The sequence below is a fragment of the Rhinopithecus bieti genome, unplaced genomic scaffold (assembly GCF_001698545.2).
Source record: "Rhinopithecus bieti isolate Rb0 unplaced genomic scaffold, ASM169854v2 scaffold_34943, whole genome shotgun sequence".
Classification (NCBI taxonomy): Eukaryota; Metazoa; Chordata; class Mammalia; order Primates; family Cercopithecidae; genus Rhinopithecus; species Rhinopithecus bieti.
The window spans coordinates 854,063-878,356 of NW_016815584.1; the positions used below are offsets into that span (position 1 = coordinate 854,063).

General features: G+C 41.2%; 1 protein-coding gene across 14 annotated transcripts in view; it reads left to right on the top strand.

The window, feature by feature from the left end:
• Positions 1-1,283: 1,283 nt before the first annotated feature.
• HNRNPC (heterogeneous nuclear ribonucleoprotein C) overlaps positions 1,284-24,294 on the top strand; it is a 61,928-nt gene continuing 38,917 nt past the window's right edge. For 4 of the 14 annotated variants that reach the window (XM_017853488.1, XM_017853495.1, XM_017853481.1 and 1 more), the window contains exons 1-2: positions 1,284-1,710; positions 8,295-8,320. The gene's annotated coding sequence lies outside the window, so the exon portion shown is untranslated. Of the gene's footprint in view, positions 1,711-2,330; positions 2,377-7,804; positions 8,321-8,355; positions 9,036-24,294 lie in introns of those variants that run through there. The other 10 variants (XM_017853489.1, XM_017853496.1, XM_017853484.1 and 7 more) reach the window with 6 other exon arrangements.

A 24,294-nucleotide genomic window follows, 5' to 3' on the forward strand; every position in this document is an offset into this window, starting at 1 on the left:
CAGGCGCCGCCACCTCGCCCGGCTAGTTTTTTTTGTAGTTTTTAGTAGAGACGGGGTTCACCATGTTAACCAGGATGGTCTCGATCTCCTGACCCCGTGATCCGCCCGTCTCGGCCTCCCAAAGTGCTGGGATTACAGGGTTGAGCCACCGCGCCCGGCCTGTCTTTGCTTTTTAAAATAGTTTAAAGCGGTCTGGCGTGGTGGCTCACGCCTGTAATCCCAGCACTTTGGGACGCCGAGGCGGGCGGATCACCTGAACAGCCTGGCCAACATGGCAAAATCCCATCTATACTAAAATACAAAAATTGGCTGGACATGGTGACGTGCGCCTGTAATCCCAGCTACTAGAGAGACCGAGGCAGGAAAATCGCTTGAACCCGGGAGGCGGAGGTTGCAGTGAGCCAATCTCGCTGGAGGTCGTCACTCAGGATCTCCTTACGCTGCCAGAAATCCGAGGTCTGGGCGAACCTTTTACTAGGCACTCTAAGGAGCAGCGATAGGACACCGTGGCCGCCAATCAACCTCAACTGGAGGCAGTTGCACTCCAGCCTGGGCGACAGTGACTCTGCCTCAAAAAAAAAAAAAACAAAAAAAAACAAAAAAGAAAAGAAAAAAAAAAAGAAATCGCTCCCTTAGTAGAGCTGATGCTAATCCACTGCGTGCGCGGTTCCTATAATGTAACCAGAAGGACTGGCAGGTGACGGGGGTAGCTAGGAGACAAGCCATTTTAAGAGGAGGGAAATTAAGGGAGCAGATTCGGAGGGATGGGCCAGTGAGTGAGATGCCTTGGGCCAGAGGCCGGGATTTTGCACTTCATTTACTTTTCATATTGGAGAGGAATAAGGAAGTCAGTAGGTTTCGATGGAATATGTGTTGTCTGAAGAAGGGTTTAATAGGCTGAGAAGCAGAGATGTCTACGAGGTAGCTGACATTCGAATCTGGAACTGAGAAAGGCTCTCGGGTTGGAAAAACGACAGGGCTGGTTAGTTTTCTACACACTTCAACACGGCCTAGTCACCGCTGGTCCCTCCTCATTTTAAGTAAAGTTCTTTCTTTATTCACATCGCACGCCGGAGGCTTCATTTCGCGCTTTTTTTCTCCTAGGCCCGGGGCTAGGGCAAGTCCTTTGCGCCCGTCACCTAACAACGCCCCTCAACTCCTTCCCCGCCCCCGCACCGCCGGAAATCCGAGGTCTGGGCGAACCTTTTACTAGGCACTCTAAGGAGCAGCGATAGGACACCGCGGCCGCCAATCAGGCCTTCCAGATACCCGGATGTGAGACGGTGCGCGATACAAAGGCGAGTTTCCACCCAGAGGGTCGTCCGGTGCAATAGCCAATAAGCATTCCCCAGGCGATAAATGACAGGAAAATTAACCAGTTACAAACTAGTTTCTCTCACGCATGTGGAAATTCTTCTGCTTAGTCTAACCCACTGCCAATTGTGACTGGATATCATTGTGAGAAGCGGTTGAACTGTCTAATTAGGAGCGGGAGCGAAAAAACACACAGCCAATAGGAAGATTCTCAGGGATGGGGCGGGGACTAGGCCTTCGCCTCGGCGGCAGAGGAGACTCGGGGGCCATTTTGTGAAGAGACGAAGACTGAGCGGTTGTGTCCGCGTTGCCGACCTCGACCAGCAGTCGGTTTCTCCACGCAGAATCCGGGAGTAGGAGACTCAGAATCGAATCTCTTCTCCCTCCCCCCTCCTGGTAAGTGGAGAGGGCGGACGCAGGGAAGGCGCTGGGTTTTTCGGGAAGCGAGAGGGGGTGTGGGAGAGAATATGAGGGAACCCTTCCCCTAACTAACCGGGCCCTCATTTATTCTGTTTGTTTTGGGGGATTAGGTCTGAAGCGGGAGGGGTTTTACAGCCCTCAGCCTCTGCGTAGGTTTAACCTGGTGTCCTCTAGGCCGCGATCGCCAGGGAAAATGCCCTTTTTTCGCTCTTCCTGTGTTAACGGCTGCTTTCCTTTCATTTTCTACGACCGCGAGGACTCCGAGATCCTGAAAATGAAGATCGCGATGTTCATTAATATAGTCGAAGTTAACATAGCGCCGATGCCTTCTATTCGGTTCTTCTTACATGTAAAATTGGGGAGGGGAGGGGAAGGTTACCAAGTAGACGTATCGCGAGCCTTTAAATCCTGGATCGTGCCGCGTGGCCTACGAGAAAGGTTTAACAAAAGATTTAGCATTTTACTGATAACTTTTTATTTTATTCCCCTCTATGAGCAAATGATGGAGCTCGAAGTAGTTATTTTCACTTACGTTTGTAAAAGGAAATATTGTGATATAACTATATTAATAATTACAGCTGACTTTTCATCTGCAGGTTACAAAACACTTGAAATATATAAGTTAGTGGAACTTTGCTTGAGGTAGGTATTAACTCTCTTTCTCAGACAGAAACTGAGGCAGTAAAGTGTTGATTACTAGGGTCATATTAAGTCAGTAGCAGAACTACTAAGGAATTTGACCACGAGGTCAGTCGAGTGGTTTTTACCTGGTTAATGGAATACCGGGTTCTAAAAGTACAATATTTGAATCTTTGTAAGAACATGATGACGGAAACCACGAGGTAACTGGAAATTCCCAAATTGCGCTTAAGAAAGATACTACGAGACTTGAGAATTTGTTATTAACGTAACTTCCTAAGTGTAAGATGAGAAAATTGGACTTTCGGGTTATTCTGGCGTTAATTTTTCCGTCCACCTAAACTTGGGCAAAAATTCACAGCTATATTTTATTAAGCAAATATTAACAGTGCTGTTACTTGCTCGGTGCTGAAATTTGATAAAAAACTTATAAGTTAAAAAAGTAACAGATCTTTAGTGTCACGTTCACTTATCTGGGAAATCGGTTTTTTAAATCCTCACATGAGATTTGGTTAAGTTTATTTTTTACAATCTGTTAATTTCACAAAAACTAAAGCTGTTAAGCACAGTTTAAACCAATTCTGCCGGGTAAGAAATTCATCTGTAAGGCAACCTATTTGATAGGAAGTAAAATAAGGGTCAAAAACATCGCGACCCCTTTAAGTATATTATTACAGGAACTTAAAACTAAAATTTATCATCGTGCTAAACTGTTAGAAATGAGGTAAAGGCAAAAATAGATTAATTGGGAAATCATGTAGTAAAAATAATGTTGGCAAAGAGAAATGTCAGAAATTAGTATTTAAGAACATTTGATAATTGAAATTGATTGACGGGCACTTTTCTTTGCCTTTGAGGTGTTAGAAATATGGGTTCCTTCCGATCAGTATGTGTATCAGATCAGTATGTGTATCAGTGTACCAAAAATTCTTTGAGTTAATATCAAGAACTGTTTGCCACGGCATTTATATCACAATTCCAGGTGTGTTCTCAACTGGATAGGCATTTAGTAACATTTTTTATTGGCTAGGGGGAAAAGTTGAAGGATGGCCAGGTTGCAGGTTTTCTGACCTTTTTTTCCCGCATGCCTGTGCCACTCTTGGGAATACTTGGTAGTTGATGTTCCTTCTGTGGAGAATTTAAACAGCTTAGGTTTGTAATTAAATCTCTTAGAGGATTTGACATGGCATTCGACCTTGTTTTGGATGGAATGGCAGTGCGAAACAAGCAAAGAATAAATTCAAATAGCTAGTTGCTCTAATTTTAAAGACTAAGGGGCAAATTATTAAAACTTATATATATAAGTGTTGAATGTGAGAGGTGTTGAGTAGGGAGTAAGTTTGCCTAGGAGGAGAAATAGATTTTAATTCTCCTTGCTTAAATAAGAGGACTTAGACTTTTTTAAACTTATTTGAGTTTTTAGTTTCTAATTCAAATTTTTTGTTGCCAGAAGACTAAAAACTGTACAGATGCAGTCTTTTTAAAGCAGTTTTTTTTTGTTTTTTGAGATGGAGTCTCACTGTTGCCCCAGGCTGGAGTGCAGTGGCACAATCTCGGTTCGCTGCAGCCTCTGCCTCCCGGGTTCGAGCGATTCTCCTGCCTCAGCTTCCCAAGTAGCTGGGATTACAGGCGTGTGCCACCACGCCGGGCTAATTTTTATATTTTTAGTAGAGACAGGGTTTCACCATGTTGGTCAGGCTGGTCTCGAACTTCTGAGATAATGCTGGTATTGCAGGTGTGAGCCATGGCACCCGGCCCCAGTTTCTAAATTAGTAGTTGTTACTGCTATTCTTAACCATATTATTTCACTCTTCAAATAAATAGTAGTTGTCTCTGGGGAGCATTATTTTCTCTTAATATGCATATTCTTGTATTCTCATTGGAAATGGGAAGATTTTGGTTTTGTGCATACTAGATTTACTAGAGGATTGGTGAGAACTAGAAAGTTGAGGTGTGTCATAACTACAGGTTTTCTTGATACTGAATTGGATTTATTAACATGAGAAATTTTGGTTTCTTAACCAAAGAAAATTTATTTTCTTTGGTTAATGAAGAAAATCTTATAAGAAAGATTTTGGTTCTTCAAGCCTGTAATCCCAGCACTTTGGGAGGCCGAGACGGGCCGGATCACGAGTCAGGAGAGCGAGACCATCCTGCCTAATACGGTGAAACCCTGTCTCTATTAAAAATAGCAAAAACTGCGGGCGACGAGGGACGGGCGCCCTGTAGTGCCCAGCTACCGGAGGCGAGGCAGAGAATGGCTAAAACGCCTGGAGGCGAGCTTGCAGTGAGCTGAGATCCGGCCACTGCAACCTCCAGCCTGGGTGGCAGAGGCAACTCCGTCTCAAAAAAAAAAAAAAAAAAAAAATTTTGGTTTCTTAACCAAAGAAAAGAGGTTTCTTTGGTACATTTACTGTGATAGGTTATGTGTTTTTGGATTTATATTGTATCAGGAAAACATTATTTGGTGCTCTAACTTGATTCTGTCACAGTACACTGGAAGGACAGGCGCTTTGTTTAAAGAATTGATTCTAGAGGGCACGCGCGGCTGCTCGCGCCTGTAATCCCAGCACTTTGAGAGGCTGAGGCGGGTGGATCACGAGGTCACGAGTTCCAGACCAACCTGCCAATATGGTGAAACCCCCATCTCTACTAAAAATACAAACATAAACTGGGCGTGGTGGCGCTTGCCTGTAGTCCTGGCTACTCGCCTGTAGTCCTGGCTACTCGCCTGTAGTCCTGGGTACTCGGGAGGCTGAGGCAGGAGAATAGCTTGAACCTGGGAGGCAGAGGTTGCAGTGAGCCATCGCACCACTGCATTCCAGCCTGGGCGACAGAGCGAGACCCCGTCTCAAATAATAAGTAATAATAATTGATTATAAACTGGGGAAGGGATAGATTCCCAGTTTAAAATCTTCACGGTGGTTCTCAAACATTAGCCAACACCAGAATCAATAGGGCTAGTTAAAACATCGCTATGATCTCTACCACCAGGTTTTCTGATTAAGTCTGGGGTGGGGCCCGAGAGCTTGAAATTAAAGTAAGTTCCAGGTGATGATGCTCATGCATCATTCATTCTGAGAGGTACCCCTTTAGAAGAAGGGATCCAAACCTCAGGCAGGTTTTGACAAATAATAACCTAGAGATACTTTCTTTAAAAACTACCTTTGAGCTTTATGTAAGAATACTTTTTTTTTTTTTGAGAGCCTCATACTGTCACCCAGATTAGAATGCAGTAGCATCAGCTCACTGCAACCTCTGCCTCCCAGGCTCAAGGGTGCCCTCAGCCTGAGTAGCCCTGCTAATTTTTTGTATTTTTGGTAGAGACAGAGCCGTGTTTCCAGGCCGGCCTTCAACTCCTGAACTCAGGTCCACCCGCCCCAAGCCTCCCAAAGTGCTGGGATTACAGGAGTGAGCCACCCTGCCTGGCCTCAAGGAATATTCTTGATTGAAAATGGTGCTAAAGTTGGTCTTTTTATGAGTGGTAGCTCTTCAGTGTAACAAAATCTTGGGAGATACCTGAACTTCTTGATGTTGAAAGATAGAATTGGTTTCTTTTCACATTTTTCTTTCCTTTTAAGCTTATGTCTTGTGGCACCTGTACAAAGGATTTGGTTGTGGTTGAACTATAAAGTTACATATCTTGAAAATTGATTACCAGGTTTGGGCTGTGGCTCCAAATAAGAAAATGAAATGTTTCACCATAACTGTATTTCATAAACAGGAAAAGAACATTCAGATGTATATTTCCTACAATTCTTCACAAACTTTTTCCGCAGTTTGTACATTCGTACAGTTTCACACATCAAATGTAAAAATTAACTGTCCTTCCTACACTTCTACTTTTTAAAAATTTATGGTTTTAGTTACAGTACCTGTTGCTGCTATAGTCATTCGTGCATAGTTGGCTTAAGGAACACTTATTTTTGTTTTTTTTTTGAGACGGAGTCTCGCTCTGTCGCCCAGGCTGGAGTGCAGTGGCCGGATCTCAGCTCACTGCAAGCTCCGCCTCCCGGGTTTACGCCATTCTGCTTCCTCAGCCTCCTGAGTAGCTGGGACTATAGGCGCCCGCCACCTCGCCCGGCTAGATTTTTGTATTTTTTAGTAGAGACAGGGTTTCACCGGGTTAGCCAGGATGGTCTCGATCTCCTGACCTCGTGATCCGCCCGTCCCGGCCTCCCAAAGTGCTGGGATTACAGGCTTGAGCCACCGTGCCCGGCCGGCTCAAGGAACACTTCTAAATGCTCAATTAAAAGAAATTCTTGAGACAGGGTCTCTCTCTGTTGGCCTGGCTGAAGTGCAGTGGCGTCATCAGAGCTCACTGCAGCCTCAAACTCCTGGGCTCAAGTGATCCTCGCTCCTCAGACACCTAAGTAGCTGGGATTACAGGCTACCACACCCTGTTAATGTTTTTTGTTTTTAATAAAGTCTTGCCACGTTTCCTAGGCTGGTCTCAAAGTACTGAGCTCAAGCCATGCTCTACCCCAGTCTCCCAAAGTGTTGGGATTACAGGTGTGAGCCACCACACCTGGCCTTAAAATATTTTGGTTTCCTGAAATTTACAAAGGAGCATAAGACCTTAAGGATAAATTGAAAAGTGAGTGCAGCTAGTTCATTGTTTGCACGAGGAGCTACAGTCTAATTGTAGTTCTTATTTTAGCTGATGAAACAACCAGTTTGTCATGGAAATTATTTTAGTGTATTGTGTACCACATTTTTAGAATTCATAACTTGAAGTTAGCTATACATGCTACGTAGTAAACAGTGGACTACAGAAACAAAAGAAGTATTAATATAAGGACCTTAATTTTTTCACCTATTTTATGACCTTAAATATTCAATAGCCATAGTAGTCTTTTTTTATTCCATTTGTATTTTTGTTTTGTCAGTGAGTGGAATAATGTGCTCCTTATTTAAAACATCTCTCCCCCTAACAGTAGAACCTATTAGGTCTTAGAGATCTAGAGTCATCTCTAGTATAGATCTTCATGGTAGGCCATTCACTTTCAGTCTGTTACTCATAGTAAAACTCCATGGGATTTAAGTTTAAAACCCATGAATCGGCTTAATTTTTACAGTCTCAATATTTGACATTTGCTCACTATTTCACCTCTATTTGTTGGCCCGATTTTTCTGTATTTTCTTTGCCCAAACTGCTCATTATCAAGAGGAATATTTGAATATACTCTTTTTGAGACCCTCAAGGGCATACTGACATGGATTTAGTTAGTTTTAGTCACCTATTGATGTTGAAGAATTGTGAAGACAGTCACCGGTAGAGGTGATTCTATGGAGGCTATCCCATCCCAGTGGAATGTTAATGCTTTACCAAAGTGTGTTAGCTGCAATAGACAGATGTTTCTGTCTTGGGGGTTTAGGGCACAACATTTCTGAGGAACTCTGACTCAATCTGTCCCTTCTCCTTTCACAGGGCAGCAAGGCGAACCCCATCCCTACTCACTGGAGCTCAGCTTTGATTTTTAACCTCCCTTCCCCACCCTTCCAGAACACACACATTCCATTCCAAAACTGATTTTATAAAGACATTTTAAACATAATGATGCAACTTGGTGTGCACTGCGGCAAATGTACAGGTGTTTTTTTTTTAATTGTTTCCAAAACCGGGACCTGGATTTAAGATGTAATTTTTAAAATTTCTATTTCTATTTTTTTCTGCAGCAGTTGGGTTAGAGGAGGAGGAGCCTTTTAGCCTCTCATAAACTGACCTCTCTACTTCCTCGTGTATTTTTAAGATTGATTGATGATGTCGAAAGGGCTTTGCTTGTCTGCTACTGAAAACTTTATCCTTGCGGTTTTTGTGGAAACTGCTTTTGGAAAGAGAAAAGAAATGAACTTTACTGACTTGACATTTTGCACCTCCCGTTTTCTAATCTGGGCTATTTTATTTTGTTTTTTTACAGTGAGATTTTTTTGATCTTCAGCTACAGTAAGTTATTCCATTTTTTTTTAACATTTTTCCTGACTTTCCGCTGATTTCCTTTTTATTGTTGTTACTAGTTACTATTACTTATTATTATTATTATATTAATACTTATGATGGTGATGATGATGATGATAATGACACTGATGATTTTTAACCGGATTAAAATCGAGTTTTTCTGAATGTTTCTAAGAATTTCTCCGGCCTCCTGATTGACTTTGGAGTTTTGCATCTTGGGAGAGAAAGCGAAGGCATTAGTATTTTTAAGTGGATTGATCACATAAACCTTTTCTCTCCCAACCCCACCCTTGCCCTCATCCCCTTCCCCACACTGAACAGAATTTTACTGGCTGTTAAGTCTATGACCTTATTTTTCCTGATCTTTAACTTAACTGTTTTAGAGCATCTCTGGACGTCTGTATTTTAATTTTTTTTATTTTGTTTTTTTATTTTAATCTTTCATTTGTTAAATTTTAAACTGTGCTGCAATAAAATGTGTGTGGTACTACTTAACACTTATGATCGTGATGGCATTTTCCCCGAAAGCCATCTTCCTCCTGTTTCCCTTGAAATCCCATCCTGCTTTTCCTGTACACTACCCCTCACAAACCACAAGCTGCAGCAACATGGATGCCCAGCCTGGAGCAGCAGCAGCCAGGATGACCTGGAGCCAGGGGGGCCTTCGGAACAGATGCACACCCTTCCTGGGTGATGGTAAGAGGTGTGAGGTCCACTTGGATTCATTACAAAGACTAGGAAATAAACCCATTTAACAGTTTAGCTGATGTGTATAGGTCATAGCCTCTGGAAGTGTTTGGATTAAGCGTTTTGTATGTGCATCTTGAAGTGTTTCCCAAGGGGGACCACCTCAGTTATTTGTAAACTAATGGAATAATAGGAGTTTCTAATTAACTTGGGCTGATTAGAACATTTTGGGTACTTGGAAAGAGCAGCTGAAGTTTAAAATGAAAGTGGCTTGCATTAATGATTAGCAACAAGACAACATATTGGGGAATCCTTTTTTTTAGATTATTACAAATTAGTAAACATTTTCTGTCATTTGACATATTTCTTGGGTTTGTGACATTTTGGATTGTATTCTATTTAGACTTTTATCTCATTAAAATTTCACAAGAGTCAAACCACAAGAGATACAACATAATATTAAAATGCTGTCTCACTGGAGGGTTTTAAAATTTGAAAAAAGGTAGGCTTTTGACCTCACAAAGCAGGGAACTGTTTAACCTATTCATCCAAATCAGGAACCATCTCAAGCTGACCCCTTATACAATGGTGACTCAAGGCCCAGCTAGATTTTGGGAATTCTAGTGTGAATTCATAGAGTTCCTAATGGTAAGAAGGAATGAATTCTGTGTTATTCACAGGAATGGTGTAGAGATTAATAAAGATGTGGATAGCCAAAGAGTAAGAATATTAGCAAGCCGTAGTATTTTACTCACTACAGCAAAATGTTTTGATAACCATTTTAGAGTTGCCCTGATACATTTCAAGCTGGGGGATAATTAGATTTTATTTTAAAATATTTCTATTTTTTATAGAGACAGTCTCACTATGTTGTCTAGGCTGGTCTTGAACTCCTGGGCTCAAGCGATCCTCCTGCCTTGACACCCCAAAGTGTTGACATTACAGGCGTGAGCCACTGCACCTAACCTGGAATAATTTTTTGAAGGCATATTCGGTACTGTTGTATTAGGGTAAATCACAAACTTGCCCCCTTATACCAAGTAAAATCTAGTTTAAGTGAAAACCAAAGGTACACTCAAAACAGAATGGAAGATAAGTTAAGGAAAAGATTCCTGGAGGTTATCTAGAAAAATAATGGGAATGTTTTTATTTTTTAAATAGGTGCAAGTTTTATTGATGCCCTCTATTGTATGAGAGCTATTTTTTCTACTTCTTTGCTGCTGTCAGTATATGGAAGCTGTTCACTATAGGTTTAGTTAGATTTATTACTTGTTAATTCTACAAATTTATTATTTTTATGGGACGTTCTGTTTCGGGATATAAACAGTTTATTATGTTTATGGGCTTTGCAGCTTAGGGAGACTCATGAATGAAATAATGTCCACATATGATGAGAGGTAAATACCGATCCTATAGAAGTGTGCCGAAATAAGCTGGGGGCATTGGTAAGCCTGCAGTCACAACTAATTGGAATGCCGAGGCAGGAGGGTCCTTTGGCCCAGGAGTTGAGAGGCTTTAGTGTGTGATGTGATTATCCACTGCACTCCAGGCTGGGCAACATAATCAGACCCCATCTCTCTCTCTTTTTTTTTTTTTTTTTTTTGAGACAGTCTCGCTCTGTTTCCCAGGCTGGAGTGTGGTGGTGCAATCTTGGCTCACTGCAACCTCTGCCTCCCAGGTTCAATCGATACTCCTGCCTCAGCCTCCCTAGTAGCTAGGACTACAGGCACAGACCATCATCCCTGGCTAATTTCTGTATTTTTGGTAGAGATGAGGTTTCGCCATATTGGCCAGGCTGGTCTCAAACTCCTGACCTCTTGATCTGCCTGCCTTGGCCCCCCAAAGTGCTGGTATTACAGGCGTGAGCCACCGCCCCGGGCCTTAAATTTTCGTATTTTTTGTAGAGACCCGGTGAGACCCCGTCTCTTTTTAGAAAAAGAAAGCATGCAGAAATGGTTACCTAACTAACCCTAAGAGGTGAGGAGATCTTTTTTTAATTTCATTATTTTTATCCCTTCTACCTTAATCACATAAAGGGATTTTTTTTTTTTTTAATAAGACAGAGTCTCACTTTGTCAGCCAGGCTGGAGTGCAGTGGTGTAATCTCACACCACTACAGGCACCTGTCACCATGCCCAGCTAATTTTTGTGTTTTTAGTGGAGATGGGCTTTCATCATCTTGGCTAGGCTGGTCTTGAACTCCTGACCTCGTGATCCACTCACCTTGGCCTCCCAAAGTGTTGGAATTAGGCGTTGAGCCACCATGCCTGGTTGACGGGATCCTTTTAAGAGAGGTAGTGTACTGAAAAGAATCTTAAGGCCAGAGAATAAAAGTTTGAATGACATACAAGCCAAGGAGTTTATATCTTACCCAGAAACCAGTGGTGAGCCATGTTAGAAAGATTCTAAACTGTAAAGTGACATCAGATTTTCCTTTTATTTTTATTTTTTTAGACAGGGTCTTGCTCTGTCACCCAGGCTGGACTACAGTGACATTAAACATTAACAAGGCTCACTGCAGCCTTGACCTCCCGGGTTCAAGCCATCCTCTGGCTTCAGCGTCCTGTGTAGCTGGGACTACAGACGTGCACCATAACACCTGACTATTTTTTATTGTTATTTTTTTAGTGGAGACAGGTCTCATTTTGTTTCCCAGGCTGGTCTCAAAAACTACTAGAAGATTTTAATTTTTAGGATTGTCTTTGTAATAACAGTATGGAAATGGTGTAGAGGAAGTGAGATTGGAAGTAAGAGATAGTAAGGGAGATAATTAAAATCCAAGGAAGAATAATGACCTAGTTTGGACAAAGGTAATGCTAATGAGATTAGAGATTAGGAGGTAAAATTAGGAGCATCTCAGGACGGATATGATAGGGTGGACAAGGACATAGATTTGGCATGATTGCTGGTTTCTAGCTTCTGGGATCGGGATAGATAACTGGGGAAGGTAAACGGGAGCAGATTATAGTTTGAGGGTGGGGAAAAATGTTTTAAATGTCTTGGAGGTGTTCAAGGAACATTCACATATAAGATGTTTATTAAATATTTGAGTACTTATTTTGAAAATCATTATTAGGTTTGGGCATATAGGGAAGAACAAAACATGTCCCCTGCCGTCATGGATATTACAGATCATTGAGGGAAGAAACAAAGTAAACGGCACTTTTCATAGTCAGGATCGATGAAGGAAAAGAACAAGGTGGATGAGAAGATAGCAAGGGAACATGGAATTTGGGGGAAGGAACCTTCCCTACAGGGAAGCTTGGCCATATGGAAGTAGCTAATGGTGAAGCTCATTCTGTAAGAAAACCATATGTGAAAGCACAGGTAATGAGGGGGAGCAAGACTTGGCCTCCAAGTAAGAAATAATACTGAAAATAATTACCAAGAATACATAGATGAGGGATGGAGTTGGAGAGGTAGGCAAGGATCAAACATTCATAGCATAACCTTAGAGGGTCTTGTTTAAGATCCTATCTTGGTCACAGGTAGAATCTATTGAAGGATTTTGAAAAAGAGGTCTGGTTTATCTTCCGGCTGTTGTGTAGGGAATGTTAGTCATGAGGACTAAGAGGGCAAGTAGGGCAGTAAGTTAGGAAACCAATACATTAGAGTAGGCTACTGTCTCAATCTCTTGCAGAAAATAATCATCCCAGGCCTAACAGTAACTTGCCCTGGTTTTTCAAATGAGTTTTTATTGGGTGTATTAATGAGCAAAATCAGTCGGGATAAGATAGATTGAGAACTGATCAGGCTCTAGGAAATTACTAATTAGTTCTGTGATACCTTGTTGGGTCATATAATGGCTTTTTGATTTGGCAGGGAAAAGTAGCAGGACGTTAATTTCTCTTATGGAAGTATTCTAAACTCTTGACTGTGTCCACCACTGTTAAAGTTCTGAGTTTGTGTTAACTTACTTAATTATCATCAAAACCTTGAGTAGGAGTAGATACTGTTAATCATTCATGTTTTAGAGGTGAGAATATTGGACTACAGAATGTAAATAACTTGCCTAAAGTTAAACTGCTTTAGTGGTTTAGCATGGATTCAACCCAGGGATTAAGGCTGCAGATTTCAACACTTAATGATAGTAGACTCCTTTCTTCACTTTGATATATTGAGCTTTTTTTTTTGTTTCTTTTTTTTTTTTTTTTTTTTTTAAGACAGAATCTCGCTCTTTCGCCAGGCTGGAGTGCAGTGGCGTGATCTTTGTCTCACTGCAGCCTCGCCTCCTGGGTTCAAGCAATTATTGTGCCTCAGCCTTCTGAGTAGCTGGGATTACAGGCATGCACCACCAAACCCAGCTAATTTTTGTATTTTTAGTAGAGATGGGGCTTCACCGTGTTGGCCAGGCTGGTCTAGAACTTGTGACCTCGTCATCCGCCCACCTTGGTCTCCTAAAGTGCTGGGATTACAGGCGTGAGCTACTGTGTCCAACCGAGCATTCTAGAAAAACAAATTTTAGTTTGGTTAAAGTTCCAAGGAATAACCTTGCACTTTTATTTTTAAAATTTTAAAACTAAATATGTTCGTATTTTTGCCCTTGAATTCCCAACACCTTAAATGGCTTACAGATGTGTATGTGTACAAGGTAGTAAATTGTTCAGGTAGGTGTATCTTGGTAAAATGTTACCGTGGTTGTGATAGCATTGTTAGTAGGGAAGCAAGCACATTTTAAAAGTGAGCTTTAGGCCAGATGCAGCAGTTTATGCCTGTAATCCTAGCACTTTGGGAGGCTGTAGTTAGAGGATAGCTTAAGGCCAGGAAAGTCGGGCAACATAGCAAGACCCTGTCTACAAAAAGCTGGGCGTGGTGGCACACAGCTGTAGTGTAGCTCCCTGGGAGACTGAGGCAGTAGAATTGCTTGAGCTCAGGAGTTGGAGGTCAGGGTGAGTTATGATTGTGCCACTGTACGCCAGCCTGGGCAACGAGTGAGACCCTGTCTCTTAAAGTAAAAAAAACAAAAGTGAACTTTCCTTTTTTTAGAACTATCATAAAACAGTAAGAAGTGAACTTTAGTTGAAAAAAAGTTATTTATGGTTTAAAAAAAAAAAAACCACCTAGAGGGATGCGTTAACTAAGCCCAGGGGTCCTTTTTCAATCCTCATCTCACTTGACCTGTTGGTTCCATTTAACCAAATCTCTTCCTTGAAACTTTTTTTTTTTAAATTTTTTTTACTTTGGTTCCAGGTTTTTGTTATAGGTTTCTGACTCTTAAACCTCTTTCTGTTGGAGTGCCCCATGGTTCAGTCTTTCCACTTCTCTTTTCTGTCCACAATCTGGGTCATTGCAGATTCATTCATGATTTAATATACCACCTATAAGCTGATATTCACACTCAAGATCAACAGCCTATACATTCAAATGTCATACCAGTATACCAGTCAAGTTACCTACATGACAACTCTGTTGAATATCCAATATGTCAACTTAAAAGTGCAAAACTGTGCTCCTGATGTTCATCCCTCAAACCAGTGTCTTGTGTACTGTTGCCTTTTTCAGTTAATGAAACAATTTTTGTGTCTCTTGAGCCAAAGATTTTGACTAGCCATCCTTGACTTTTATTCATATCTCACCTTTGGCCTATTAGAAAACCGTGTTGACTGGGTGTGGTCGCTCATGCCTGTAATCCCAGCACTTTGGGAGGCTGAGGGAGGCGCATCGCTTGAGCTTAGAAGTTTGAGACCAGCCTGGGCAACATGGTGAAAGCCCATCTCTTCAAAAATATACAAAAATTAGCCGGGAGTGGTGGCACGTGCCTGTAGTCCCAGCTACTTGAGAGACAGGCATGAGAATTGCTTGAGCCCAGGAGGCAGAGGTTGCAGTGAGCCAAGATCGCACCCGCACCATTGCACTCCAGCCTGCGAGACAGAGCAAGACCCTGTCACAAAGAAAGAAAAGAAAATCATGCTGTCAGCTCTTTAAAATATATCACTACTCATATCGTTGACACTTGGTCCAATTTCAAGCCACTATTGTATCTTGTGCATTATTGTGTAAAATAGGTTTGTATTTCTTTTGTCCCTCCACACAGTTTTGTTCTTAAAGTGGTAGCTAGATTTATCCTAAAATGTAATGTTTGAAAAATGTTTCTTTTTTTTTTTTTGAGATGGAGTTTCGCTCTTTTTGCCCAGGCTGGAGTGTAATGGCACAATCTCGGCTCACTGCAATCTCCGCCTCCCGGGTTCAAGCGATTCTGCTGCCTCAGCCTCCCAAGTAGCCGGGATTACAGGCACCTGCCACCATGCCCGGCTAATTTTTTTTTTTGTATTTTTAGTAGAGACAGGGTTTCACCATGTGGGCCAGGATGGTCTCGAATTCTTGACCTCATTGATCTGCCCACCTCCACCTCTCAGTGCTGGTGTGATCCACCGTGCCTGGCCGTTGAAAAATGTTTTGCCTGAAAACAACCTAATGGCTGCCTTTTTCAGCATTGAAGTCAAAATTTTTCTGTGATTTACAGGGCATCCTATGTGATTTGTTGTGTCCCTTCCCTTACTGTTATACTGTGCTTCAGCCACACTGGCCTTCGTAACTGTCTTGAACACATTGGATGTTTCCCCTTTAGAGCTTTTCCTTGGAATTTTCTCTGAGTCATATAGTTTGGTTCCTCAGTTCTTCTGAGATTTTTACTCAGAAGCTACCCCCTTAGTGATGTGTCTTCCCTTATTTAGCACTTTAAGCTCCCCTTCTCCTAAATTCGCTTTAGCACTTATCACCAACTGTAGAATTTGTTTTATGCTATGTAAAGACATAAGAGATGTGTCCAGAATACATATGCCAAACAATTAACATTGATTGCCTCTGGGCAAGAAGTAGGATTTAGGAGATTTGAAACTTGTGCTCTATGTTCTTAAGACTGAGTGTTATAATGACCAGTGTGGTAGTATTTTTCTTCTAATTAAAAGCTTAAAAATGTACATCAACCCTTGTGATTCTGTGTGGGTATAAATAGCATAGCTAGTCTGTGTAATAGAGGTTTAAGTAAGCAGTGTTAATAGCTGAAGAAAACTTCTTTAAAAGGTTTAGCCATGATGAAATGAGTCGAGTTAGCATTTGAGCACATAGACTACCGTGATGTTGCCTGTATCAACATTTGGGAGAAGTTGACCATTTTAAAAATACTCTCTAATGAGAAAGCATGGCTGTTTGTAAGAGGTAGCCATAGTGCATTAGAGAACTTTTTTTTTTTTTCCTTTTCTTTTCTTTTATTTTGAGACAGAGTCTTGCTTTATCGCCCAGGCTGGAGTGCAGTGGCCAGATCTCGGCTCACTGCAAGCTCCACCTCCCAGGTTCACAGCATTCTCCTGCCTCAGCCTCCCGAGTAGTTGGGACTACAGGCGCCTGCCACCTCGCCCGGCTAGATTTTTTTTGTATTTTTTAGTAGAGATGGGGTTTCACCGTGTTAGCCAGGATGGTCTTGACCTCCTGACCTCGTGATCCGCCCTTCTCAGCCTCCCAAAGTGCTGGGATTACAGGCTTGAGCCACCGCACCCGGCCTTTTTTTTTTTTTCATTTTTCTACCTAATCTGATTCTGACTTTACCAGTCTGAAATATTCTTCCTATTTTCTAATTATATTGACCTATGGCTCCTGAGTTGATTTTAAAACTGGAAAAACTCTCTGGGAGTTCATTTAACTAGATATAGGCTTTTCTGGCTAGTCTTGAATAACGTTTAGGAGTAGTTTAGTAGAGTACATTTTGAACAAAATTTTTCCTCTAGCCCTCTAACTTAAATTAGGTATTCTGAAGAGGATAAACTATAATGCATTCTCACTCCCTATATTGATCCTTTAAATAAAATCATCATTCACATAAGTGGGTTTTCTAGCTTCAGAGCTAGAAGAAAAGTTTCTCTTGCTACTACCCTTAAAAGTTTGTGGAATTCATGCTAGAGTTATGGCTGTTTATGCTGTTTAAAATGGAGTTTTATTACTCCTTTAAAAAGCAATACTGGTTAAGTGACTGAAGATTGATGTGCATTTGTGAGAGGAGGTACCTCATCTGTATCTTACCTTTGTCCCAGTAAAATAATACATGCTCATAGACAGTTTTAGAAAATATACCTATCCAAAGATAACATTTTGGTGTGTTCTTCCAGGCTTTTTGGGGCATATATAATCTTCAAAAAGCCCTGTCATACAGCATGTATATTTAAGTAATATTTTAAAATTTAACCTGAACAGCTCATGTTAGTAGATACAGATCTCTAAAAATGTGTAGTAGTTACTTAGTATTATATACTATTTAGTAGTACATGGTACATTGCATACTTGTACTGTATTTTACCAATACACTGTTGTTGTACCCTTCCCCATTTTTTTCTTTTGTAAACAAAGCTTGGGCAGTCTTAAAACTACAGTTGTACATATCTTTATTTTCTTATAATTAAGCCCCAGAAATATAGTTGTTCAAGGGTATGCACACTTTACTTTTTTGCGGGGAGTGGAGGTCGTGGGGGAGCAGGGAGTATGCACTTGTTTTTGAGACGGAGTCTCACTCTCTTCGCCCAGGCTGGAGTGCTGTGGTGCGATCTCGGCTCACTGCAAGCTCTGCCTCCTGGGTTCATGACATTCTCCTGCCTCAGCCCCGGAGTAGCTGGGACTACAGGCNGTTCAAGGGTATGCACACTTTACTTTTTTGCGGGGAGTGGAGGTCGTGGGGGAGCAGGGAGTATGCACTTGTTTTTGAGACGGAGTCTCACTCTCTTCGCCCAGGCTGGAGTGCTGTGGTGCGATCTCGGCTCACTGCAAGCTCTGCCTCCTGGGTTCATGACATTCTCCTGCCTCAGCCCCCGGAGTAGCTGGGACTACAGGTGTCTGCCACCACACCCAGCTAATTTTTTGTATATTTTTTAGTAGAGACGGGATTTCAGCATGTTAGGCTGGATGGTCTCGATTTGCTGACCTCGTGATCTGCCTGCCCTCAGCATCCCAAAGTGCTAGGATTACAGGTCTGAGCCACCGCGCCTGGCCGCACATTTTAAAAAGTTCTTAATCTTAAAGTTCGCTCTCCAGAAGCTAATAAGTATAGCAATTTATTGGCAGTGTTAGTGGCCACTAATACTTCATTTCTAGTTTTGTGAATTACTTTGGATCTTTTGCTTTAAGATTTGACCCTCTATTCTGAAGGGTTTGGTAAGTTTTTTTTTGTTTTTTTTTTTTGTTTGTTTGTTTGTTTTTTTGAGGCGGAGTCTCATTCTGTCACCCAGGCTGGAGTGCAGTGGCCGGATCTCAGCTCACTGCAAGCTCCACTTCCCAGGTTTACACAATTCTCCTGCCTAAGCCTCCCAAGTAGCTGGGACTGCAAGCGCCCGCCACCACGTCCAGCTAGTTTTTTGAATTTTTTTTAGTAGAGAAGGGGTTTCACCGTGTTAGCCAGGATGGTCTCGATCTCCTGACCTTGTGATCTGCCCATCTCGGCCTACCAAAGTGCTGGGATTACAGGCTTGAGCCACTGCGCCCGGCCTGGGTTTGGTAAGTTTTTAAGTTGAGTAGTAAAAATGTTGAGAGAGGTATAGATTCTTAGTGAAACGTTGCTACAGTGTCAACTATATTTCTGTGTATAGTTTGAGATTCACATGTAATTTTTGTTTTCAGGAACATGCATATCTTTGGTGTTATCTTTTTCTTTCTTTCTTTTTTTTTTTTTTGATACGGAGTCTCGCACTGTATCCCAGGCTGGAGTGCAGTGGTGTGATCTCGCTCACTGCAACCCCTGCCTCCCAGGTTGACGCCAGTCTCCTGCCTCAGCCTCCCAAATACCTGGGACTACAGGCACCTGGCTAATTTTTTGTATTCTTTTTTTTTTTTTTTCTTTTTTAGTAGAGATGGGGTTTCACCACGTTGGCCAGGATGGTCTCTATCTCTTGGCTTTGTGATTTGCCCATCCTCCCAAAGTGCTGGGATTACAGGCGTGAGCCACTGCGCCTGGCCAATCTTTTTTTTTTTAAGAGTCTTGCTCTGTTGACAGGCTGGAGTGCAGTGGTGCAGTCTCGGCTCGCTGCAACCTCCACATCCCAGGTTCAAGCGATTCCCTTGCCTCAGCCTCCTGAGTAGCTGAGATTACAGGTATGGGCCACCATGCCTGGCTAATTTTTTTTTTTTTTTTTTTTAAAGTAGAGATGGGGTTTCACCATGTTGGCCAGGCTGGTCTCAATATCTTGACCTTGTGATCCGCCTGCCTCGGCCTCCCAAAGTGCTGGGGATTACAGGTGTGAGCACCCGCACCCGGCTGGTGCTATCTTTTAATTGTGAAAAAATTGCACATACACAAAAGAATAGTACAATGAACTCCAATGTACTTGTCCCACTTTAATAATCCTTGGCCAGTCTTTTTATTTATATCTACATCTCCCCATCCACCCCCTTCCCATGTTATTTTGAAGCAAATTCTTGATATATTTAATCTGTAGATATTTCAGTGTGTATTTTAAAGAATTAGTACTTAACCACAATGATCCCACCAAAAACATTTAATAAATTAAATATTTTAATACTAAACATATTTAGAGGCCTGGTGTGGTGGCTCATGCTTGTAATGCCAGCTCTTTGGGAGGCCGAGGCAGGCACATCACTTCCGGCCAGGAGTTTGAGACCAGCCTGGCCAACATGGTGAAACCCCGTCTCTACTAAGAATATAAAAAAATTACCCAGTTGGGTGGCACATGCCTGTAATCCCAGCTACTTCGGAGCCTGAGGCAGAAGGATCTCTTGAACTCAAGAGGCGGAGGTTGCAGTGAGCCAAGATCCTGCCACTGCACTCCAGCCTGGGTAACAGTGTGAGACTTAAAAACAGCAACAACAAAAGACCAACAAATCAATTTCGCATCAAAAGTACTACCCTGAGAACTGAGTAAGGCATTCCGCAATGCTGCTTTATTTCTATGGGGATACCATGGTTGGTCGTTTGTTTATTTGTTCTTTTGCTAACATAGTAAGCAAATGGAATTTTGGAAGTGGTGTTTACTGAAGGTGGGTTTTGAAATTTTAAGAGTGGGGGTCTTACGGTTATACTCATTGGTGATAAAATCAAACCTTTTACTATTCTCAAATTTCGATACAATCTCCTGTTTTGACTGTTAAAGAGAATACTGTACTAACTTTAAGTCAGATATCCTTGTTAAAAATTATTCTCGGCTGCTAGATTCTTTTGTTAAACCTGTCTAAAATCTTTTATCCACAATTTAGAAATTTTAAATTCTCTGACAAAATTTTGCATTTGACACCAAGACTCATTTGGCAAAAAAACGGATCTCAACTGATGTGAGATTATGTATGTTCTATGTGTGACATTTAGTGAAAATTTGTGTATTCCTGTAGAAATATTTGATGTCATAACTGTGCTCCCCCAGATGCTACTGGGGTATTGCTATACAACAAAAAAAGCATAATATTTCTGAAATCTGAGACTACGTTTCCTAATACATGTCTTTTTTTTTTTTTTTTTTTGAGACGGAGTCTCTGTTGCTCAGGCTGGAGTGCAGTGGCGCAATCTTGGCTCACTGCAACCTCCGCCTCGCAGGTAAAGCAGTCCTCCTCCTTCAGCCTCCCAAGTAGCTGGGATTACAGGCACCCCCCACCACCACACTTGGCTAGATTTTGTATTTTTAGTAGAGACAGGGTTTCATCATATTGGTCAGGCTGGTCTGGAACTCCTGACCTCAAGTTATCTGCCTGTCTCTGCTTCCTAAAGTGTTGGGAGTACAGGTGTGAGCCACCACACCCAGCCCCAAGCATTGTAGACAAGAGACCAGAGTAGACTTAAAGTATAGTTTGTTACAACTCATGCTCAGTCTGAGGTCACCGATAAAATTGAAACTTTATACAAGATAATAAGGGAAATGAAGTCTTGTGAATGAATGTTGGCCTTTTCTATTCAGAAAATAGCCTGTGCTCCAGCATAGCATCATCACCATCTGGGAGCTACCTAGGAATAGAGTCTCACCCTACCCCAGTAGTACCGATATGCATTTTGAAAAGAACTAATCTAGAACACTTTTCACTCCTTTTTTATTATTTGGCTTGGGAATTGCAAATTTTGGTGGACTTTTTGGCAAGAGTGGTTTTTGATGTTTGTGGAGAATGTTGAAGACCACAGTGTAGTCACAGTTAATGTACGTTGGAAATAGTACAATATCAAACATGACATTTTTTTTGCAAAATTTGAAATAATGACTTCTAAGTTACAAATAGAATTAACAAGTAACTTCAAAGCTGGCAGGCTCGAAATAACATGCTATTCTGAGATATGTGCTTTGAATTATCTGAACTCTTAATGCAGATCATATTACATCTTGGCGTAATATAACCATATTTAATTCTTGGTTATAAGTGTTGATTAACATTCAGAATACCTTGCAAATCAAGGTAGATCTGTCATAGTTACGACAATTTTTTTCTTTCAGTGTTTTAAGGAAAATACGTAAACATACAGAACAGTATAATGAATTCTTAAGGTATCTTCCACCATGATGGCCATGTTTCATTTTATTTTTTTTGCTGAACCATTTGCAAGGAAATTGCTGACTGAAGACAAAAGATCCCTAAGTAATATATGGATTTCTTTTTCTTTTCTTTTCTTTTTTTTTTTTTTTTTGAGATGGAGTCTTGCTCCGTTGCCCACGCTGGATCTTGGCTCACTGCAACCTCTGCCTCCTGGGTTACAGTGATTCACCTGCCTCAACCTCCCAAGTAGTTGGGACTATAGGTGTGCGCCAGTACCCCCAGCTAATTTTTGTATTTTTTAGTGGATTTAGTATATAGGTCGTCACACTGACCATGCTGTTGTTTTCATTCACATAGATTATCAGTTATTTTAGAAATAAGACCTGTGTTTCATTATTTTTGCATATTGCATGTTCTCTTGATGTTTCAGTACTCAGTCAAGATTTTTTGACCTTACTGAAGTAATTTTGAAACATTAAATCTTAACCTAGGTAAAGCATTCTTTAAAATATTCCTGGTGTTGGTTGAATACTTACAGATTCCGGAACACTTTTCTTTAAAAAGTGTTTTCAAAACAGAAGGTGCTCCAGGTAAGAGTATGATGGACTTCTATATCTTAACACCCCAATATATTTTAATGATGGCACAGTTAAGTGTGAAGGTTGAGAATGTAGGGAGAAATTTATATGTGTCTCGGAACTTCCAATGGCTAATAGACCCCAAAATATGTAGTACAATGTTCAGTGAATCTGGAGGTGCCCAATTCCTTTATTTATTTATTTATTTTTTTTTGAGATGCATTTTGCTCTTGTCCAGGCTGAAGTGCAGTGGCACAATCTAGGCTTACTGCAGTCTGCGCTTCTCAGTTCAAGCAATTCTCCAGCCTTGGCCTCCCAAGTAGTTGGGATTACAGGCACGTGCCACCACACCTGGCTGATTTTTTGTTGTTGTATTTTTAGTAGAGGCGGTGTTTCACCTTGTTGGTCTGGCTGGTCTCAAACTCCTGACCTCTATTGATCCACCTGCCTCGGCCTTCCAAAGTGCTGGGATTACAGGGTTGAGCCACTGTGCCCGGCCCCAATTCCTTGATTCTGTTTAGTTCTGAATTGCGCTTGGGGAAGAGAAGGGCCCAATTTTTACTTAGGGTTTTGCAGAAAAGCTTTGCTGACTCAGTTATCTGTATATCATGATGATTTTCAGGGTAGCATTTTGTTATCTTTGCAGAAGAAAGATTACAAAAGCATTATGTATTATTAGTGAAAAATGGAGAAACATTTAAAGAACTCCAAACCCCATCCCATCCTTAGATGTCACCTTGGTATGTAATCGTCTAGATAACTTGTGCATGTTTTGGTTATGCTTCTCCACGTCAGTGTCACATGTCATTTAAATTGTATTCCATTGGATTAGTGCACTGAAGTAATTTATACTCATTCATTGTCAGGCACTTGTTTTCTACTTTTTCACTGTTAATGTGTCCACACCATTATTACTTTCAGATGAATTCTCAAAGGTAAATTACTGAGTCAAAAAATATGCAGTTTTAAAACTTTTGATGAAATAATCCCGTTGTTTTCTGGAAATGCAGTATGAGTTCATACGGACCATTTGTTTTGACCATTGCTTGCAGTAGATACTGTAATTAAAAATGTGTTAGCTTGTTTGATAGGTGGAACATGGTACTTGGTTTAATTTATACTTCCTTAATAGTGTTAATCTTTTTAATCTTTATATACCTTTAGTATTGTTAATAACCTGTGTCCTTGAGCCATTTTTGTTGGTCTGTACCAATAATAGTAAATGATAACAGTAGTAGCAGCAGCACTTGATATGTGCCAGGCAACATCATTTCCAGTGTTTTGTGTACCTTGTTTCATTTATGCTTCATTCCTATCCCGTGAGACAAATACTATCAATTATACTCATTTTATAGTTAAGGAGCCTGAATTTCAAAGAGATTGACTTCCCAGAGAAAGTGCATGCCACTAGCAAGTTGTTGATCTTGAAACACATGTGTCTAGACTGGTTGCAGTGGCTCACGCCTGTAATCCCAGCCTTTTGGAAGGCTGAGGTGGGGAGATACTTGAATGCAGGCATTTGAGACCAGCCTGGGCAACATGGCAAAACTCTGTCTGTACTAAAAGTACAACAAAGATAGCTGGGTGTTATTTTATTTTTAGTTTTTGTGGAGATGAGGCCTTGCTGCGTTGTTGGCCAGGCTAGTCTCTAACTCCTGGGCTCAAGCAGTCTCCCACCTCAGCCTCCAAAAGTTTTTTATGTTTATACTCTAAATTTTAAATGAAATGTGACCTTGTCTTAAGGGTCAACTGTAAATAAAACAATCTTTATTTATCAGTGTAATCCTAACTTCTATGTTTTGACAACTCTTTTGTTGGACTTTTTACGTTAAGTACAAGGCTTAGCAGTTCATATTTCATCCTCTTCTACCTAGTACATAATCACTAAAGATCACATTTTCACTAAAGATCATATTTTAAATATGATGTGACCTCATGTTAAGGTTTGGTCATGGTGGACATGGCTTGAATTTGTGAGTATACTTTTTTTTGTTGGTTATTTATTTTGTTTTTTGAGATGCAGTGTTAACTCCATCACCCAGTGCAATGGCGTGATCTTGGCTCACTGCAACCTCCGCCTCCCATGTTCTAGTGATTCTTTTTCATGCCTCAGCCTCTCAAGTAGCTGGCATTACTGGCGCTTGCCACCATGCTTGGCTAATTGTATTTTTGTATTTTTAGTAGAGATGGGGTTTCACCATGTTGGCCAACCTGGTCTTGAACTCCTGGCCTCAAGTGATCCACTGGCCT